This window comes from Peromyscus leucopus, chromosome 13, assembly GCF_004664715.2.
Source record: "Peromyscus leucopus breed LL Stock chromosome 13, UCI_PerLeu_2.1, whole genome shotgun sequence".
In the NCBI taxonomy this organism is placed as follows: Eukaryota; Metazoa; Chordata; class Mammalia; order Rodentia; family Cricetidae; genus Peromyscus; species Peromyscus leucopus.
The window spans coordinates 29,892,070-29,914,431 of NC_051074.1; the positions used below are offsets into that span (position 1 = coordinate 29,892,070).

Here is a 22,362-nt window from a genome sequence, read left to right on the forward strand (position 1 = left end):
CCACCACAGACGGGAACCTTATCTTCATATCCTCGAATATGAATGGGACCCAAAAAAAATTTGGTAAGAAATTGCAGTTCTTTACATAACGTTGCTCCAGATATCCCAGTAATTGGCAAAGGCCAGTGGACACAGATGAGTGAGTGATAAAGTCACCAGGAAGGTAAAAATAAGGGGGAGGGCAGCCCCTAAAAGCGATAGAGGCAGAGAAAGGCAAGGAGACTGAGGGGAGAAGTCAGACTAGGCAGCAAGGGTCTAGATTCAGCATTGAGGATGGACAGAGGGGAGTGGAAGTACGGCTTCCATCTACAGTTGCACTTTGTGGAATCCATTGGAACCCTCCGTGAGAAAGTCACAGCCTCAACCAGAGGTCTGTTCCATTGGGCCTTCAGTGGGAACAGTAGATAAAAGACGGCTTCCATCTTCTGCTGGAGAGGAAGGAAATGTGTGGATGTTACAAGCCGGGCTGGGGAGGGCGAGCTACGCATGGAAACCAGAGTTGGCCTTACCGCACTGGGACTAAGAGCAGAGGGCCTGCTTTGCGCTGTTGTGCATGAGAGTTCCCTGCACTCTACCTCTTCCCATACTGCTTGCACTCCCACGGAAGGACACCAGAACATCTGCTCTTACCTGGAATTTGAAAATCGACACTAAGAATCCACTGAGTCATTCAGTAAATACGCATGAAGGAGCTGGTAAAGCTGGATAGGTTACTGTTAGTGGTATCTCCCTCTGAATAACATTGCAAAGGAATCGGTGTTCAGGAGGATTTGAAATGAGTCATACTTAGGTTACGGTATGCTCTGGAAGGTGGATAGAGGGAGCCAGCCCTTTCCTTTCTCTCTTTGGAGTCTCAGCCATGAGGTGGACAGCTTGTCTCCACCACACGCTCCCCAGTGGGATGTACTACCTTCAACACAGCCCCATGGCCACAGAGCCTTCCATGACTGAAGCTTCCAAAACCATAATCAAAATCATCTTCCTCTTTTAAAATTTGCCTTGTCTGTATATAAACAAATATATGAAAAGATTCCAAATGAAGTTGCCCCTGTAACAGGACAAAAATGCCCCCTACTAGATACTATAGGCTAAAAAGAATTAAAAATCTTATGCCAGGAACGGATTACCTCTTTCAGCGCTGTTGGCCACTGAGACCCCATAAACCCTTAAACATTACAGGCTATTGCCAATTCTGTTGGTTACCCTCTAGAAATTGATGATAACCCTCTACTGCTGAAGACACCACGTACTTCAGACACAACAAAACGTGGAGATGTCAAGCTGTTTCTGACCTAGAAACATCATTCCTCCTAGCTAACTTTCATGGTGCAGGAAGGTGCTATGGACACAACACTACAAGAAAATAAAAGTGATCATCAACCTTAGCCAGTCATCAACCATGTGAGCTACAGTAACATCTCTCCTGACCAGACATACCACTGGTGTATTTGTGGTATGAACATCATGTGAGTAACCAGCGACACTCTGATTGGATTTATGGCCTGCTCCACAAGATATATACCCTAGTGCTGTCACCAGGCCAAGAACCTGTGGCTACACAGGTCATCAATCTATTCATCAATAGAAGGATCTACTCTTATTATTCTGATAAGTAGATAGAGATTTGAATGGACTCCTAATGACTTGTAATTATACCCATATATTAATGTATCTCTTTGCCCTCATCAGAAGAGCTTCCATTTGTAGTGCATGGTTAGTAACACAGAAACCCACAACTGTCTAAGGTGAAGAGAATAAAAGACTACAGAATGTTTGGCCCTAAATGGGGCATTTATATCACACTCCTTCCTCTCATGGTTCACGGAATCATTGTAGAGGATGGGAAGAGAGATTTTAAGAGCCAGAAGCAGTGGGTGAGTACAGGGAAATGGTGTTCTCTGAAAACAATGTGAAAAAGAACTCAGAGAGATCATACAGCGTGCACAAGCCCCATACAAACTAAAGCCAGACCAAATCCCATGGAGTAGGGAGACAGAGGTAAAGTCCCATTCTAGTTAAGGAACAATTTGGGATAGACAGCTGCTGGGTAAAGGGAGAATCTGTTTTCTTTCAGAGTGCTGCCCTTGGTAAGTCAACCAACATCCAAGAACACATGGGCAGCACACACTGAAAAGGATGGATGAAAGAAAAAAAGAGGATGCAAAGTTGAGCAGATAGGGAGGGAGTGGATCTGGCAAGAGTTCGGGGAGAGGAATGACTATGATCAAAATTCTCAAAGAACTAATGAAATGTTAATTGCTTTATCTCGGATATTGTTTCAGTGATGGCAAGCTAACTCGGGCTGCCTCTGAAGCTCAGAGAATTTCCCAGCACCAGAAACGTTCTCACTGGTACACTGTGACCAGCTGCCAAGTTATAGGACTTGGTGCCAAACTGACTCAGAGACAGAAATAGATGAAATTCCCCTCACAATTCTATGAGTCTATGATTCTGCCCTCTTAACGTATTTGTGTGCTTCATAAGAGATTAAGAAATGTTGTTTTTGTTCTTTTTTTTTTTTTTTAATGTGGGTTGCTGGTTAGAAAACTACACTTCCAGAGTCTGGACTTCTCACCCTGACGGTGATGAAGCAGGTTCTTTAACTGGTTCACCTTTGGTTACTCAACTCTAAATGACTTTCTTCCATTCCATTCAGCACTTATCCCACAGCCTGCTTATTCTTGCCCTGGGATTTTATCCTCCTCATTGCTGACACCCAATAAGCCTCCTCTTCAATCTGCTTAAAGCATTACCAGACTAGGACCATCTTTTTGACATGCTCAATTCAATTTCATTCCCAGGGTATCGTGCATGTGGGTTACACATCACATATTCCACAACATCCCTGCTCTGTCACTCCCTCTTTAAGCCCTCACATAGACAACCAGTCTGGATGCTTTCAGATATGACCCACGAATCATTCCTCAGTCACTTCATGTTGAAGGCTCCATTACATTTAAATTTCTTTTTTTCCTTTCTTCCAACAAATTTTATTCTTTTGTTTGCCCCCCCCCCCGTGTGTGTGTGTGTGTGTGTGCGCGCGCGCGAACACCATAATTTCTTCTATCTTCTGCTAATGGGACTGAATCATGTCATATAGCTCATCTAATGAACCCTTATCACACCTTTGACAGCAATGACCTCTTTCTTTTCTTTCAATTGCTCCACTACCTTGGATTCAAGTTTTCTAGGCACTAGAAGATCCAAAAGGTCTATAAAAATAAACTCCAGATTCCAACTTCAGCATAGGAATCCAGCCCTAGAAGATCACTACGGGTTTTCTTACCAGGATACCAAGTAACACTAAATAGGAGCTGAACTACTGGTAATGAAGCTTTCTTTGCATTCGGTGTATGGGCAGGGTTGGCCACATGTTGCACTGGGAGCCTCTCGTGGTGCTTGTTGGCATTCCTACACCTTTTTACGTTCTACCCTGGCCAGTGACCAGGCCCTGTGGTCAGTCTTAGCAAGTTCACTCACATCATTGCCAGACAGTTACCGGAACTCCTCCTTTCACGAGGTGTACTTACAGATGGTCCAGATGAAACTGTTTGCTCTGTCCATCAAGCTTTCTCACGTCTACACCATCAGATATCCACACTGTAGATGGAAACTTCACCACATGATCCTTTAAGAAGTTCTGCAAATTGTTGTAATTCTTACACTTCACTCCAGGGTCCAGTGGTCTTTCAAATGCATTGTTTCCAGCTCCATAGGGAAAAAAAAAAAAAAAGAATCCCACTTGAGTCTGTGGCAGGTTGCCATTTCTGTTCAATTTTGGCCCATGTTGGCAGGACATGAAAATTTCTCTGTGGGGCTTTTGAAAGTTCGTTATCACCTTAGGGCCCTTACACATTATTCTTTTGTTCCCATCTGGGATCCCAAAATTTCAGTGAAGTTCTACAACCTTGTCCTCCTACATGTAGCCATGACAAGGTGTCTCCCTCCCTTCTTCCACCACACCCAGATAATTGGTCATCATCTAAACACACTACTGGGCTACTGGAGATGGCATGATTGGAAGGGGATGGGCTGGAAGCAGTTCTTGGGTGCCCTTTGTCTTGCTGGAGGAAAGAGCCTTTGCTATGGTTGCCAATGATGTGCCTCTTGTGGTAGAGGGTAAGACTTCACATTTCCAGGACTTCCGGGATGAGGCCAAAGGGGATATCTGCACAGCAGAGAGATTAGAGCTCAGTAAGCTAGCCTTTACCCTGCCTATCCTCCCTGGCAGAGTTTTCTAAGATAATTACAGTTCCCAGCCACATATGCCTAGCAGGGAGCTGAGGTACTGGCCCTTGGGAGTTCTCCTTAGGCTATGGCAGCTAGCAATGAGGCCCCTGCACATTGCCTTATTTGGGCCATATACCAGACCACTCTAATGTGCAGCGGTCTCTCACTTAAGATAGTTCGACTTAGAATTTTTTAGGTTTTTTTTTTTTTACTTTGTGTTGGTTGCAGGAGCAATACATACTCAGTAGAAATCATACACTTGCATTTTGAGTTTGAATCTTTATTCAGGGTTTCTGTGTTGGAATCAATGAACCACACAGAGCAAGCACCAACAGTCAACAGGATACCATATCGCTAAGCTGCGGTGCTCAGTGGATGCATTCTCGGTGTAAATAAGTTCATTAGAATACAGCCTCCTTGTAAGTGAGAAAGGCATCTGTGCTTTCTTTCAACAAAGGACGCGTGTGGGAAATGTTGCAATGTGTGACTAGGCTAGAACTGCTGAGAGTCAGACCCCTGCTGTTAGAAAGCGTCCTCCTTGGGATGCAGCGTGTGTATCAGAGGGCACAATTATGAATCAGAGGAGTTTGGTATTTGAGTTTCAATTCTGCCAGATATTAACACATTCACTTTTAAAAGGTCAGTTACTTCCACTTAAAGCGAGGATAATAATCCTTCCTGCTTCATGGGACTTTAAGAGTTGATGACATATATTCAGTACACTCTACCCAAGTTCTAGACATTTAGAACATTATTCTAGAAATCTTACTTCAGCTACCCCCTTCTATAACCAATAGATTTAACTCTTACGTATGTCTTGGCATGCAGAGTTTATCAAAACATCCCATTCAAAATAAATTATCATTGAAGGACATCTGCCATCTGGGAAAAGTTCTGCACGTGATAGGTAGTTCCATTGACAGTAGGGGGCAGCAGCGTGCATGGTTCTATCCGGCTGCTGCTCTTTTCCTTTGGTCAGACCAAAGGGTACTGAGTGGATTAAACCCATTCCTTTTAACTGCGTGAAGACTGTCTTTAAAGGTAATTCCGTGAATATAACAAAACACTCTAAGAACAGATTTTTTTTTCCTTTTCTGCATATATGTTGTGGTTATTTAGCTCAGTATTTTTGCAGGACTCCTAGCAGTGGGAGTGGGGATGTCTCTGACTCTTGGGACCCTTTTCCTCCTACTGGGTTGCTTCACCCAACCCTGATATGCGGGTTTGTGCCTAGTCTTGTTGCATCTCATTATGTTGTGTTCAGTTGTTATCCTTGGGTAGCCTACCCTTTTGAAGGGAAACAGAAGTGGATCTGGGGAGAGGGGAAGTGGGGAAATGGAACTGGGAGGAGTGGATAGAGGGGAAAATGTAGTCAGGATGTATATTGTATGAGAGAAGAATACATTTTAAAAATTAAGCATTTATTTACTAAAATTAATGTAATCTGAAGGTATCCCTGTCTTTATTTTGAAAAAAGATTTCACCATGCTGCATACAGGTTGAAATGTCACTGTACTCCACAAAAATCTACAATAATTAGGTATCAATTAAAAATAAAACATATTTAAAATTTGTGAACTAGATTCAGCTGTCATTTTCTACTGTGTTTAACTTTCCTTAACTGTTACTACCGTGTTCTTAGCCATATTTTAACATATTTGAATGACAAAAATTATAACCAGTCTTGAAAATATGATTAAATGCTGATAGCTGCATTAATATAGCTATAAAAATTAAAGTTATGGTTTAAGTAGCCCCACAAAAGACAAATAGGCTAATAATACAAGTTATTATGAAAGGTAATAGTTATTTAGAACCTACTGTGTGCCAGACATTAGGCTAAGTGCAGGACACAAATTATGACACAAATCTAATATTCTCAAATCTTTTTCAGAGATTGTTGTCTCCATCTCATAGATGAAAACCTGAGGTCTTAAAAGATTGATTAAAAAATACAAGTGTACTCCTTCCTGTATTTATAACTTTTAAGTAGTTCTTTTATTTTGCCAACTTTCTTGCTTTTTAGTCTGTTTTTTTTTTTTTTTTTGGTTTTGTTTTTTTTTTTTGGTTTTTCGAGACAGGGTTTCTCTGTGTAGCTTTGCGCCGTTCCTGGAACTCACTTGGTAGCCCAGGCTGGCCTCAAACTCACAGAGATCCACCTGGCTCTACTTCCCAGAGTGCTGGGATTAAAGGTGTGCGCCACCACTGCCCGGCTTAGTCTGTATTTTTAACTGAAAACAAAAAACTTTTTACTTATAATTTTGTTTCCAAGAATGTCACCATGAAAAAGACCTGCAGCTATTGCTTCTCTAAGTGTGTCTGTGTGGAACTCAACACCACACGTTTCCTGTGGCACGCTCACTCTAATTTATGATAAAGTTCAAGATAATAATAGCTCTGGTAGATCTCAGCCAGAATCTCAATGACAGGAACTGAACCAACTACATGGTTACTAAAAAGCAATATTTTCAATCAGAAAACGGAAAATCAGCCTCCCTCTGTTTCCCTTTGTTTCCCATGGGAGTATTTACAAAAGGTGACATTTTAGGACCTGGGTCTGTGCTTCTTGTTGCTCTGTCACCTTTCAGACCATGCCTGATGTCCCATGGACCATGCAGCCATACAGAATAGTATCATTCCTGGATAGCTGTGGTCGACAGACTGAGCACATGCTTGGACTCTGGCAAAACCAGGATTCCACATGTTTTCTGTCTCGCCTCTCTCTGGTTCCACTTCTGTCCCTTTCCTTCCTAATGCATTTGGGCTTCTTTCTTGTCTCCCTTCCTCTCAGTTTTAGTCCATATTTCTGCCTCTAACTCTACACCCATAACAACCCCTCTGCCTCGCCAGCTCTTCTTCAGCATCTTCCTGGACTCTTCTGTCTCTGCTGTCTCATATTTAATCACCCTGCAAGACCTTTATTTTCTACAACACTTACATGGTGATTTTGGCCTCCTGGGCAGGTGGGTCACTGGGCCCTATTTCATCCCCACCAGAGATGGCCTAGTGCCTGTGGCAGAGTGCATGCATCCTCACAGCCCAGGTACAATACATGGCTTGACTCCCAGCAGCAAGTGACACCTTTGTCCTTTGAAAACAGAAGGACTGGAAAGAGGCACAACCCAGGCTGTGTCTAGTTAAGCTCAGTCACTCTGTCACGCAGCCTTGTGGTTTCTGCAGCAATTTCACGGGGCCCTCTGGCTTCACAGATGGGAAACACAGAGCAAAGGCCATCAGAACACCAGCAATCCCATGGTCCCACAGCCATCAGCTACTTGCTGATGTCCTGGCTCCCTGCTCCTGCTCACAGCAGAGCTGGTGACAAACCTGACTGTCTCTGATTTGTTTGTTTGTTTGTTTGTTTGTTTGTTTTGTTTTGTTTTGTTTTTTCCAAATTCTGCTCCTCTGGTTGGCTGTTCAGCAGTTTTGAAAACTTGTGTTTCCCTGTTTTAAGTGCGTTGGTTTAAACTACCTGTTGCTGGAGGGCTTCTCTCCAGGTTCCACCAAGCCCCGCAGTCCCACAATCCACGTATAAAATAATCATTCAGGCGCTTACATTACTTATAAACTGTATGGTCGTGGCAGGCTTCTTGCTAACTGTTCTTTTATCTTAAATTAACCCATTTTTATAAATCTATACCTTGCCACGTGGCTGGTGGCTTACCGGCGTCTTTACATGCTGCTTGTCCTGGCGATGGCTGCAGTGTCTCTCCCTCCTTCTTCCTGTTTCCCCAATTCTCCTCTCTCCTTGTCCCGCCTATACTTCCTGTCTGGTCACTGGCCATCAGTGTTTTATTTATATAGAGCAATATCCACAGCAACTACCACTGAGCTCTGTCAAGTCATTCATTGGTAAGAGAGGTGAGTAGAAGCAACAAACTCTCAAACAGCAGAGTCTGGGGGTGATTACTGGGTATTTGGAGTCAGTGACCAGTACAGAAAGAGATGCAGAGAGTTCTCAGGTTCAGGGACTCGGGTCATCTCAGTAGCCATGCTACTTCTCTGTGACGTCACTGCGCTGCTAAGATGATATGAACACAAAGTAACAAGCTATCTGATGATGACCTAAGAATGCCAATGGTTCAAAGATAAACTCTACGAGGGCCTGCCACTTCACTGGCATTTCTAGAAGACTAATGTCCTTGGACTTGTCAGTAACTGAAAGTGGAAAAATACGATGCAGAGTGAACCCCATCTCATTAAGAAATAAAAACCAATAAAGGCAAAAATGTTGCATATTCCTACTGAGTAAACTTGTGAATCAATGAACATAAACAGAGGTAAGTATAAGAAGAATTTGCATCTCTTCCAGGAAGAAATACAAGTGACCATTTTGTCACTTACGCTTGTGAGTCCAAAGGTCTGCGGCTTCACAGAACATGGTATAAAACCTTCCGGCAAGCCTTCACAGAACTGCAGCTCAAAACCTACAGTTAGAAGTGAACCATCTCCTGTGCCTTGAGTAGCTCTTCTTTTAAAATAGTTCTTGGTTTATTACAGAGACCTTGTAGAAACTAATCCTCTGCCCTTGACAAACTAAATGGGAAAGACAGCATCTAACGGCCTAATCAAAGAAAATCCTGATGCACAAGTCACTAGGTAAACAAAATTAAAATTTAAGCCCCAATACACACATCTGGAGACACTAACATCTTTTCTTCCACATACAGCTTTCCCCTAATGGGGAGCTCAGTTAGTTGTAATAGGAAATATAATCAAATATGTCCCCATAAGTGGTGAGTAGATGACTATGAAGTTACAGTCCCATCCAGAGGAACTCTGTCCTATGAGAATGCTCCTCAAAGGTCTCCATGGGAATGGAGCTTATCAACAATGGCTATGTGTGTCGGGGAAAGGGGGTGTTCTCTGGTTTCCTTATTAGGAGTTGACCTAATAGCCTCATACACACTACACAAATATTATACCACTGAGCTACATCCTAAGCTCTATGAATATTACCAATAATCAACAACAACAACAAAAAAAAAAACCATGATGGAGAGACTTGTCAGCCTCCTCCCCATCAACTCCATTTTGAACTCTAGAGGGTCATGCATAAGCTAGCTCTTGAGGCAGGGATGGAGGAAGACATGGATGGCTAAAGAGAAGTCCCTCTCATCAAGGCTGACCTGTTGTCACTGAGCTGAAGTATATATTGCTTGCTGAATGTTCAGGCCACCTTCAACAGAAACCAACCTGGAATCCCAATTGTGTATTGCATCCTGAAAGGCCAAGCTGGCTCAGTGGAAAACAGTAAATTTGGATAAGAACATTCCTTCTGTTCCTTAATGAAACACAGGCTGCTTTATCCATAATCACAGTGTCAAAGCAATATTGCTTCTCAACATGAACATCACGTCCAGGTCCAAGAATAAAGGTGTTCAAAGTACTTCTTCCTCTTGTCAAGACACTACATGGCTTATAAGTGACAGAGAATGCAGTTACAGAGTTGGATGGAAAATAGAGCTTTGTTACCCTGATATGATTATTTGCTCTGAACTACAAACAATATTGAGTGCAAAGTCTTTGTAGATAAAACACAGAGATCCAAAGAATGAATATGGTTTTGGCATCTCTGAAAATTCCATCTAGCAAGTCACTGAAAGGGGTTTTATTGTTATCTTTTCAACCATCTTTCCCTTTCCTTGGAAATTTGAGATTCCCAAGGACAAAATTAGTCAAACATCATACGTATGTTCTCCTAGCTAAAGAAAGACTTCCCTTTGGCCATTCCGGGGTTGTTTATGTCCCTTGGTAAATATAACAAAAAGGGGGTTTACCACAGTGACTGGAAAGATTAGATTATCAAGGGGAAATGAGGTTCCTGTTAAAAATGAGAGACTATTCCTCAAACCTAGATTTTCCAAGGGATGGCATTTTTGTGCCAAGTAGTAAAAGCTGATAGGAAGACAGTGGGTACTAGAGCAAAGTCCTCACTAATTAAGATTTGAATTACCTTGTGACTATAGACCCTAACCCAGGAGATGGATAGCTGAGGCAGAACTGACAATGGAATGGGAAGCATACAAAGAATACATTCTAATTAAACCTTATGGTCAGTTGCAAAGGAACATTGTTCATTGTTGCAGCTAAAGTATTTCCTTGTATGTCATTTTATTCTCTCCATCCCTTTCCCCTCTCTTACATGGGGAATTGTTGGTGGCATGTAAGTTCATAATTTTATCCACACGTTAAAATACAATAACTTTGATAGGAAGAAAGAATGATGCCCCGAGACGAGTGTTGCCACTGATAACGACCAGGAAAAATGTTGCATGTGTTCTCATTTTCATGAGAGGAGGTTTCACTACAACCATGAGAGCATTTTTTTATTGCTTTTGCTATGGTTTGAAATCTACAAAAGAGAGAAGAGTGAATATGGATGTCTAGCAATTGATGATGTAGTGGGAGGCAAAAGTAGCCACTGGCTCTGTGAAGTCCATTTCAACCACTTTGTCTCTGGCCTTTACTGCAAGCTGGAACTGAAAAACCAAGCTAAATTTCCTAGCTACGCTTGCTCAGGTTTCCACTGTGACCAGACCACATGCAGGCTCTCTGTGAACTGTACCAAAGAAAAGGCAAAAGAGTGTCCAAGCCTAGATTTGGGCTATTTTTTAACCAAATTTCTAGAAAGCCGAGAGCTGTTCAGGTCAGAAAAGTAGAAATTTGGACCCTTCTTCTGTTGCTGAATTCTATAAGAATGCAGGCAATTTATGGGCTTTATACATCTCTAAGCCTTACTATCCTATATGGGCAAAAAATAAATTCCCATCGCTAGAAGAATTAAAGAAAAAGACACGTAAACCACCAGCAGAGTACCTGGCACAAATCACAGAGTACCAGTCCACTTAACAACTGACAGATGGGTTTGGCAAGATGACTTCTGGTCATGCCTTTTCCAGCTACAACTAGAGTAGAAACTGGGCAGTCTTTCAGGAAGGCTAAGAGACGAATTTGCAATATTATCTACCTGGGCACACAGCCAGGGGAAATCCTAGCCTAGCTGGAGCCTGATTTCTTTTCTGGATGTGAAGTTACCCAGACAAAGCCTCCCAACGTCACAGCAGAACTGGACTATCTCATGGCTTACAGGGATACGGGACAGAAGTATATCCTGTACATCCCTGTATCAGCTACTGTCTTGCTATCTTTCCTTCTGGGAGCAGGAAGTGCTATTTAATACACAAAAATTTCCCACTGTGACCCCTTTCGAGTACTTCCCACATGTTAAAGTTCCTGAAAGTTGTTGTTACACGCCCTCCAGTCTCTTAATAAACCATTTGAATGCTCACTCTTAAAACTCCTGACCCAGGATTTTAACTTCTAGACAGGGAAAAAAAATTCAAATAGTTTGTTTACCGACGGAAAGTACCTCTTTTTAAACAATGAAGTGAAGTGAACCATTCTGCCAAGGCTCTTGCTTCAGAAATGTCTCACACCTGAGCACCTGGGCAGAACAAGAGGGCTGTTGATTACCCAGTAACAAAGCACATGGTATGTGATACAGATTCTGGTATAAACCTCTAGGCACTTAGTATGCCCAGGGTGGGGCGAGACAGTTCCTCTTTTGAGAATTGATTTGGAAGAGACAAAGAACTTATTCTTTCTGTTATTGAAATATATCAGGCATCCAAAGAAAGTCACATGTGAAACTTTATACATTTTCAGACTTACTAAATTTATATTTTCTCTGCAACCAAGAATATAGAAATGATGAATAGATATCTTAGAAATGTTTGTATCTACATAATAGATTTTGTTCAACAAATGTGTTAATGCTATCCATATATTAACAGGTAATGACGATATGATAGATGGAAGAATAAGTTGTAAAAGACTAAAAATTGATAATAAATGGGAAGATAATGAATCAGAATTAGAGAAAGAGGAACAGAAAATGAAAAACAAAGGAAGGGAGGGATGGAGGAGAGAGGAGAGGTGGAAATTAACTCTAAAGTATAAGTAGAAAGCACTGTCTTAAATAAAACTCTGCAAGTCATTAGAGGTACGTGAGTCACCCAGCTCATTTCTGCACTTTCCAATGATGTGTGTTATCTACCACCACATCAAGTATGCTCAACACCAAACCAATGAACTGTTGCTCTGCATGAAGCTGAAGAATCATCGCAGAACCACAAAACCACAAGTCATTTGAAAGACCTGAAAACCCAGACCCTCTCCACAGTCACTGTTCAGCTCTAATGGTTCTTTGCAATAATGTGGGAGATGTTTTTCAGGGTTGTTGGGCACAGTTTTCTCTTAGTATTAAGTCCTTCTTTTGCTGTCTACAGCCAGGTTAAATCTTGAGACTATACTCAGCAAGGTTAGCTTTCTGAGAACAGCTCAGAGGAAGCCCTTAGGGTGTGCCTTTCAAAAAGGCTTCCAATCCCATCCCTTCCTTATACCAAGCTCTACTGCCTTCATTATTGAGATCCTGTTACGATTTGAGATGAAATGCCCTCCACATGCCCATATATTTAAACGCTTAGTCCACCCCTGGTGGTGGTGTTCTGGGAAGTTGTAGGATTGAATGAGGTTTGGACCAAGTTGATTGCTGAAGAGGAAAGGCTTCAGGATTATAATCCAGCCTCACTTCTGGTCAGCACTCAGCTTCCTGGTCTAATGAGATCTGCCAAGCCCCACTACCAGCCTCCTCCACCATGCCTTGCCCACTATGATAAACTATGTCCCTTTATACCGTGAGCCAATTAAACCCCTCCTCCCTAAAGTTAGCATATCCTTTGAAAATGCTTCCCTCCTCTTTTCTTTGCCAAGCATGGCTCATTCTCTTGTGGTGGTCTGAACAAACAAGGGAAAGGACTGGTATGTCTCTTACTCTAGAAACTCCAAGTCCAATGTTGTGCCTTTCATAAATGCCTGCATGGGAATGGGAGGCAGCCACATGGTAACAGAAACTTTCCCTGATGGGAACTTTATAGGATACATACTTCACACTAAGAGTCAGTTTCTGTCTCTCTTCTGGAAATTATTTAAAGAGATCAAGGAAGTGTGTCTTTGCACAAACAGGCATCCATGCTCCTTCCCACTAGGGATGTCTCCATGTGCTCTTTTCTTTCAGTTTCTGCCTTGAGGGGAGTTCTCCCTGGATCACCCTTGAAAGCTGACACACTGTAAGCCTGAACACCCAGTTTCTTCTTTAACAATCCCCTTGTAAGCTCTTTCCCAACCAGACTCTAATTTCTCCTGCCCACCACTCTAGTGAAGAGATAAATTCTGAGTCAGGCAACATGCAAAATTATGTAGACACAAGCAACATGAATCCAGGCTGCAGATTTAACTTCCATTTCCTCTCCTGCAAAATGAGGTTGATAACAATGCATACCTGCTTGAGTCCTGGAGAGATGTGGTAATCCGTGGCCACCCCAATGCGTGCCTGGGGACTCAGTGAGCACTCAGGAAGTAATACTTAACGTTACAATGTAATCCCTGGCCCTGCCTCCACAGAGAATCCCTGATTTCTACAGTCCCACTAAGGAGTGGCTAACTCTTGGCTCTGGAGTAACATGGGCAAGATGCCCTAATATTGAGCAGCTTGTAGAACAAATATAAAACGACAAGCATTTCTCCCTAAAAATTCTCTGTTATGGTTATATAATATCTTTGTCTGGGGAGGTCCTATAACTTCTACTGTGTACCCCACACCCTATATAAGTCATCTGGAGTTAAGCAGTCCTTGGTAGGACTATAATACAATAGGGATGGGAACACAGAAGCATGACAAGGTTATTAACACAAGTGGCTATCTGATCACTTGAGTGGTTTGAGAAAAAAATAATACCTGTGCCCCCAGGAACTATGGGTCTAAATGGAGCTGAGTTATTGTCTGTCCATACAAGTATACAAACAGGAGGCTCTGGTCAGCTCTGGACAGCCACTGGCTGGCAAGTTTCCATCACACTTTTCAAACACAATGAAAAATGGTGGGCTCACCAACAGACATTGGTGCTATAGTGTATATTCAAAATAAGGGTCACCTGATTGGAGCTCTCTCATTTGGACCTACACTAAGCTCCTGGGGTTCAGTTTGGGGTACCAGCAGATCTCATGAAAGAAATGCCCTGGGTCTTCCGATTCTTTCCTTTCCAGTGGCACAAACCACCAAGCACAGCACCTTCTTCCCTGAGAGTGAGACAAGGCAGGGTATGGCTGAAACCCTGAGGTTACTTCTTTAGTTTGACACAGAGTGCTTTAGGTTGGAGAGAAATCGCCTCAAGAACATTGTTTCTGTTTCTGTCCACATGTGCAAACAGATTTTCAATAATAAACTGATAAAATAAAATCATACTGCACCAAATATAAGCTTGTCAATTGATAACCTAGAATAAAAAATGCAAGTCAAGTGAACCATTTTGATATTGTTTTTATTTCCATCTACCTGAATTCTTAAATACCCTTTTAAAGACACCCATGTGTCAACATGTTCACCTCCAGTCACTTCTTACAATATTTCCCTTTTTTCTGAAATTGTTCGTCCCATATTTTTTAGTGTTAAAACATCCTTTCATTGATAAAATGATAGCATGTTTGTTCATTCTTATATCCATGACTAATGGCATACAGTGGCAGGGATGACAAAATGTATGAAGTGTTTGAAGGAAGTCAAGATTAGTGGTTCTGCAAGTGTTCTTTTGAAATAAAGAAAGGCACCCAAAGAATAATGGTCCTCAGTTGGAAGGATAAGGGTAAATGGATACATGGTTGAATGGTGGTTGGGTAGCTGATAGAGATGTTGGGAGATGGAAATAAAGAGAGTAGAAAGAATTTTGAAGAGAGAGAATTCCATGAAAAAAAGGAGGAAAATAGAAAAGAAATAATGCCTGGGCAACATTAAGTAATAAAGACTGCAGCTGGGTTACCTATCAATCACACATTTACTATCCTCCTCTGAACAGGAACAAAATTATTCTGATCATCCCAGTGTCCTTCCTGCCTACACACATCCTCATCCTGTAGATGTAACCAACCATCTTATTAAAATAAGAAACACAGAACCAATGTAAAAGAGAAAGCCGAGAGGTCAGAGCTCAGAGCTAAAATCTTACCTCCTGCAGTGCTCCTACCTTCCCCGAAAAAGAGATACTTCCTGTGTGTCTGTCTTTAAATAGTCTTTTTGTTCTGCCTTCTCATTGGTTGTAAACCCAAACACATGACTGCCTCATCACTGTCTATAAGTGCCACCCTCCAGGTCTTAAAGGTGTATGTCTCCAATGCTGGCTGTATCCCTGAACACACAGAAATCTACCTAGCTCTTCTACCAAGTGCTGGGATTAAAGGTGTGTGCCACCACCACCACCACCACCACCATGCTCTTGCTATGGCTCTAATAGCTCTGACCCCCGTGCAACTTTATTTATTAACACACAATGAAAATCACACTTCAGTACAAATAAAATACCACCATATTTCCCCTTTTCTATTTTAATAAAAAGAAAAAAAAGCAAAAGGTTATAACTAACAAAGGAAAAACTATTTACAAAAGTACAATAACTATATACAATATATACAAGTAACAAATACCTAAACGATGTCTAGTCCATTTATATTTGACAAATCAGAGAAAATAATTCCCTTATCTATCCTATTTTGGTAAGTCCAAAATGTATCTAATTCACTTTCTATCCTAATCAATCTTCAACTATAACTAACTAACCTTCAACTATAACTAACTAATCTTCAACTCCCTCAGAGACCCAAGAAGGAAATAATATAAGCTAACAAAAATAAAAACAGGAAGTGCATGCAAGTAACTTCCAAAAATTTTGTGAGTTGACAGAAACAGCCAGCTGCCTGGACAGTCACCTGAGGTTTCTCCATAGTGTTGGGGCATCATCTTCAGCCTATATCATCCTTTGCATCTCCTCAACAAACAGTAAGAGAGGGAAAGGAAGGGGAAAATATGTGGAACATAATTTCACTTAAAAAGTTATGCTGGGGTGTAGATGAACTTTTCCTGTGTCCTACCTGGCCTGCGGTCAGGACAAATCTCTCTCACCCACCAGTCCTGAATCCTCTCAGACCCAAGTAAACACACAGACACTTATATTGATTAAAACTGTTCAGCCATGGCTCAAGCCTTTTGCTAGATAGCTCTTATATCTTAAATTAGCCCATAACTGTTCATCTATATATCGCCACATGTTCCATGGCTTTACCTATGTGCCATTACATGCTGCTCCCTGGACTACAGCCTGGTGTATACTGACTCAGCCTTCCTGTTCCCAGAATTCTCCTTGTTTGTTTACCCTGCCTATACTTTCTGCCTGGCTACTGGCCAATCAGCTTTTTATTTATCAACCAATCAGAGCAACACATTCATAGCATACAAAACATCCCACAGCACTGGGGGCTGGAGAGAAGGCTCAGCAGTTAAGCACACTTGCTGCTCTTCCAGAGAACCCAAGAGTGTTTTCCTAGCACAAACATGGGACAGCTCACAATCAGCTATAACTCCAGTGCGAGAGAATCTGTAGCCCTCTTCTGGCTACCGTGGTACCTACATGTGGCATACCCACACCCAGATAGGTACATAAATAAAGAATAATAAATAAAATAATGATGCTATTTGCCTGAAATTCAGAGTTCACAGCTTATCCTCTAATTTGTTTAATCTAACAACCTTTATTAGAGTCGTATCATCCAACTGGATGGGAAGACATCATGGGGAATGATGCTCCAAGAAGTGTTTGTGGTCTATGTTGGACCAAAGTTGCTCATCAGCCAGCTGTAGCTGAAGTTTTCCTGGTCCTGCCTGGCCCACAGTCAAGACAAAGCTCTCTCACCCACCAGTCCCACAGCCAAGTAAACACACAGAGACTTATATTACTTATAAACTGTATGGCCATGGCAGGCTTCTTGCTATCTAGTTCTTATATCTTAAATTAACCCGTTTCTATTCATCTATACCTTGCTCGTGGCTTACTGGTATCTTTACATGTTGCTTTTCATGGCAGTGGCTGACAGCATCTCCTGACTCAGCCGTCCACTTCCCAGAATTCTCCTCTCTCTTTGTCCTGCCTGGCTACTGGCCAATCAGCACTTTATTTATTAACTAATCAGAGCACCACATTCTACATGCAGCGTGATATCCACAGCAGCCAGCAGCCTCTCAAACTGGCTCCACACTCCCGCCAGTGCCTCCCAGGTCATGCACCAGCTACACCAGTCTCTTCTGCTTTGCTTCCAAATGCCAGTCTGGTCATATTATTACTCTCTATCCCGGGACTTCACAGACTCTCTATGTGTTCTGGAGACACATGTCTGGATCTACTTCTGTAGCCTCATGGATTTCTTGCTCGTTCATGTCCCTCACTTCCATTTTGCATCCCTCTTAGAAAACTTTGATACTATTTGTATCAGGGAGGGGTACATATAGGCACTGAACTGCCATTTAATACCAGGGCCAGGCCAAGAGGTCTGGGGCAAGTCTGCTTTCCCCGCACGGCCCTGCATTTTCTTGCTTTGCTCCATGGATGTTGAGCCTAGGCTCTCTGACTGGCTGCAGTAACTTTTCCTAGCATCCCCAAAAGGGTAGAATGGAAACTGATTGCACAGAATAATCCAGACTGTGCCCTTGTTTAAGCGATGGGGGGTGTTTAGGCTTCTATTTGGAAAGGAAAAAAAAAAAGGCATGACCTAGTTTTCAACTAGGTCAAGATGTGGTAGACTGAGTGAAATCACGAAAGTCATGAATTACTCCAGAGCACAGGACTGTGTGAAGTCACTTCCTCAGTGCTCCGTTGGCTGGCATGTAACTTGCCTTTCCAGCAGAGCTAGTGCTTAAGCCCAAGGGGAGGAGAAGATGAACTCATCACTTAAACAGCATTCTACTTGCATTTTCCCATCTACCTCTCCAGTTTTATCAAGCTGAGCATTCCTTTCTGCAATGGTTGGATTTCCCCTACTTTAAAGACTGGGAATGACTACAAGTGCATGGTCTCATGGTGTGTTCTCATCTTTTCTGCCTCCTTTCAGTTTTACTTCTAACAAAACAAGAAGCAAGTAGCACTGAAATTTTAGAAAATGTTGGAGTATTGTGATCTATATTTTCTTTGTGTCTGTGCATGCACACATGTGTGGAGGCCAGGTTCATGTGTCCTCAGGAATGTGGTCCACAGTGTTTTCTGAGGCAAGGTCCCTTCACTGGCTAGGAACTGGCTGATCTGGCCAGGCGGACTGGCTGGCAAGTCCCAGGAATCCATCTGTTAGGACTTCCTCTAGTGTTGCCACCATCCCTGCTTTTAAGGAGACTTTGGAAGGATGGAACTTAAGTCCTCATGTTTGTGTGGCAAGCACTTTAAATTCTGAGCCAGATCATCTCCCTGCTCTCTTCTCTATCTTCTGTGGATGGCTGTAGCTGAATGTTTTTCTGTGTCCTGCCTGGTCCACAGCCACTCAGACCCAAATGAACACTTTGAGGCTTATATTAATTACAAACTGTATGGCCTCCTTGCTCAGACTTCTCACTAGCTAGATCTTACATCTTAAATTAACCCATTTCCATAAATCTATACTCTGCCACATGGCTCGCGGCTTACCGCTACCTTTACATCTTGCTTCTCATGGTGGTGGCTGGCAGCGTCTCCCTGTTCTGCCTTTCTCCTCTCTACTTAGAATGTCCCGCCTAACCCTATTCTGCCTCACCATTGGCCAAATAGCTTTATTTATCAACCAGTCAGAGCAACATATTTTCATAGCATACAAAAAGACGTCTCCATCAGATCGCATCAATTGGACCTTTCCTTGGTTAATACCACAGCCTAAATAATCCAATTATGAAGATGTCTAAGTCATTGTTGTTTTCCTATTACTTTGTCTTACTGAGCTTTGGAATGTGAACCTTTCTGATTTCCTATAAATGTTTTTTTCTTAAAAAAAAAAAAAAAGGAAAAAAAAGAAACAGAACTAGCCCCATTTCATTTTTTCCTCATGAACTTTTGATTTTCATGTTTCTTTTAAATCTTTGAGTAATTTCTCTTTTCCTGACCACGTTATTTTTCATTGCTTTTTGACCTTTGCCCTGTCTTCCTCCAAGTGGGAAATGGGCTTCAGAACCTAGCTGCAGGTATTTCTTCTGTTTCTTGTTTCTCCCCTCTTGGCATAGTTCTTCCCTCTGCTTTTTAGTTTTATGTCTCTTCTCTTCTCTCTCTCTCTTCTATCCCTCTCCCCCTCTTAACCCCTCTCCTCCACTCAGTCTCTATTCATTCCTCCATATGGCTCTATGCCCTAATTGTTCCAAGTTTCCCTTGGCCTCTTTTTCTGAGGATCTCCCTGAGTTTGCCAGTCTTTGATTCTGCTCTTTTGTTTTAAGAGGAGAAAGACATTTCAGATCTTCCTTTTCATAACAGAAATTGAAAGCCTGCGGAGACATCTCTGTCTCTGACCTGTTTCATCAGCCACCTTGCTCATACTCTCACATAGACCTAGCCTGCTTACCAGCACAACCACTCTTTCCTAGAGCAAGGCTTGCCTCTGCCTCAATGCCCTGCCCTTTATCTATTTATCTCTAAGTTTTCCAGGGTGACTTTCCACAAGACCTTTTTAGCCTGGTCAAGAAAAGTTCACCTATGCATCCATCAGCCCACAGATTAAACTTCCTCTCAACCTAAATTCAAGCTAATATTAATCTTTGCAAATCTTTGCTGTTTATAAAAGCATGTGGAATGCATAAATAAATGCATGGTATATTAAATAATTAATATTTCATAGAACCTCTGTAAAAATCAAAGCTCTCCAACCCCCCACGCCTCCTGTCTCAGCCATTCTCTGCTCATCCGTGCGTTATCACCAAGTCTTTTCTGTCTTTCCGGCAGGCACTTCCACCCTCTTCTATCTTCACTCCCTTGGCATCTGTACTGAAACACAGAGTTTACTGTTGACCATTTCAACTTTTTAAGAATGAGATCCCCCTAAGACCTCTGTCTTCTTCCTTCCTCTCAAATCCGTGTTTACAATTCCAGGATGCCATCGAATCTAGCTACACATTATTGTTATCTCCTCCGTGTAGACTGCCATTGTGTCTGACAGCCTACATTTCACTTGGCCATTGCAAAGCTGCCTGACCAGTTTGGAGCTACTGCAAACAATGCCTCTGCAAACATTCCTGAACAAGAATCCTGGCCCACATGTGCATGTGTCTCTCTGCAGGGCAGGTAGAAGAACTGCTGAGTCACAGCCGATACACCTGCTCTGTTACCAAATGCCAAATTGATTTTTTCCAAAGGTGTCGCCAACAGTTTGCACTCCCAGCATCAGAGCACGGAAATTCCTTTCACTCTACAATAATGACAAAAGCCTTGCTCATCCGGTGGGCAGGGATGGTGTTTTCATCGTTCCATGCCCAGAGCTACCAAATTGATGGATGTGTAGGAGGACCATCCATCTATTTGTTCATTCATGAAATTCCCTTACACTTATGAATCCTTACTGACCTCTTTGGTATCTGAAATTCCCCAAGGATCAATTTTGGGAGGTCTTGGGGTTGAATGCATATGGACAACCCTGATTAGAAGACTCATTTTTCCAGTCATTCATAAAATGTTTTCTTTAGTGGTACTGTGGATTTATAGAGAAAAGTGGACTAACTTTGATTCAGAGCAGAGTAAGGGAGGCAACAGTGGATTATACAGCCAATGTCTAAAACCCTAGGGCAAAGAATGGAGGATATCTCTCTCTCTCTCTCTCTCTCTCTCTCTCTCTCTCTCTCTCTCTCTCTGTCTGTCTGTCTCTCTTAGCAAGAGTTCCACACAGAACCACATCCAGGAAAGATGGAAGGATGTGAGGAGGAGGAAGGAACCAAACATGAAAAGAACAGGCAGTCTGGTTTCTGCTTCTGTGGAGTTCTGTTACTCATCTGCACCCATCTTTGCCTCTAGAACTGTTGGTAAATATTGGAGAGAACATTCTAGGGTAAGGATAGTTACATCTCTTTGACTTTTGTTAGAATTTATAGAATGATAATCAGTGCTGTTCTTCACATTTTATTAAAAAAAAAAAAAAAAAAAAAAAGACTTTAGGGCCTGGCGGTGGTGGCACACGCCTTTAATCCCAGCACTTGGGAGGCAGAGCCTGGCAGATCTTTGTGAGTTCGAGGCCAGCCTGGTCTACAGAGCAAGATCCAGGAAAGGCGCAAAGCTACACAGAGAAACCCTGTCTTGAAAAACAAAAAAAAAAAAAAAAAAAAAAAAGACTTCAGAAGTTGAAAGTTTTAGAAGAGTGTATTGTTTGCCCTTTGCAACTTATTTTGAAATTCATTCTAAAACATGTTGGGTGGATGAGTGGATAGACTCAGTAGAGGAAGCAAGGATGTATATACATACATACCCAACACACAATGCAATCGTGCAATCGCTCTAGCTTGTAAGCACCAGTGCACAAATATTTCAATGTTTCTATATGTTTGAATTTTTAAATAATAAAATGCTAGAAAACCATGAAATAAAGCAGAGGAAAGAAATGAACCTAAATATTAATATCAAATATAATACCTCAAGAAACATTTTAACATAGCACTTTGTAAAAAATGCATGGCAGTATTTATTCCAAGAAGAGATAAATCTAAAATAATAAATAAACAACTCCACTCAGTGGTTTAACTCTTTTTATTTACAGAAGCCATCTATTAATGCATCATTTTTTCAATTACTCCACAAAAGTTACATGTAGAGGTCACAGGACAACTTGCAAGAGTCCATATTCTCTATCCACTACTCAAGGCCTGAAGAATCCTAGTCAGGTCATCCAGTTTGGCCCACAGAAAGTGCCTTTAACTGATAAACTATCTCACAGGGCCTGAAACATTTGTTTTAAAACCATGACCTTCGTGTCTCAGGAAGTCAAATGCTGATATTATATATGTTATATATTCATTATACCTGAGCTACATAGCAAGACCTTATATCAAAAATGGGGGGAGGGAGGCACTGATAAATGAAAATAAAGGATTCTTGTTTCTTGAAGTTATCCTCCATCCCAAATTTCTACTTTGAAAAATAGCAACTTCCTAAGGACTATATATTGCCTCCCAAGGGTTAAAGAAAAGTCCAGCTTTGTAGAGTTTGCAAATGAGTATATAAAAAAAAAAAAAACAAGAGATTTTAACCACCAAAGAAATAA

General features: G+C 41.8%; 1 long non-coding RNA gene across 1 annotated transcript; it reads right to left on the minus strand.

Moving 5' to 3' along the window:
- Positions 1 to 520: 520 nt before the first annotated feature.
- LOC119088946 lies at positions 521 to 13,637 on the minus strand. The gene is made up of 3 exons (XR_005092708.1): positions 13,574 to 13,637; positions 3,531 to 3,708; positions 521 to 630 (listed from the first exon to the last, which is right to left on the minus strand). It is a non-coding gene; the product is annotated as an uncharacterized LOC119088946 (long non-coding RNA).
- Between the last annotated feature and the right edge of the window lie 8,725 nt (positions 13,638 to 22,362).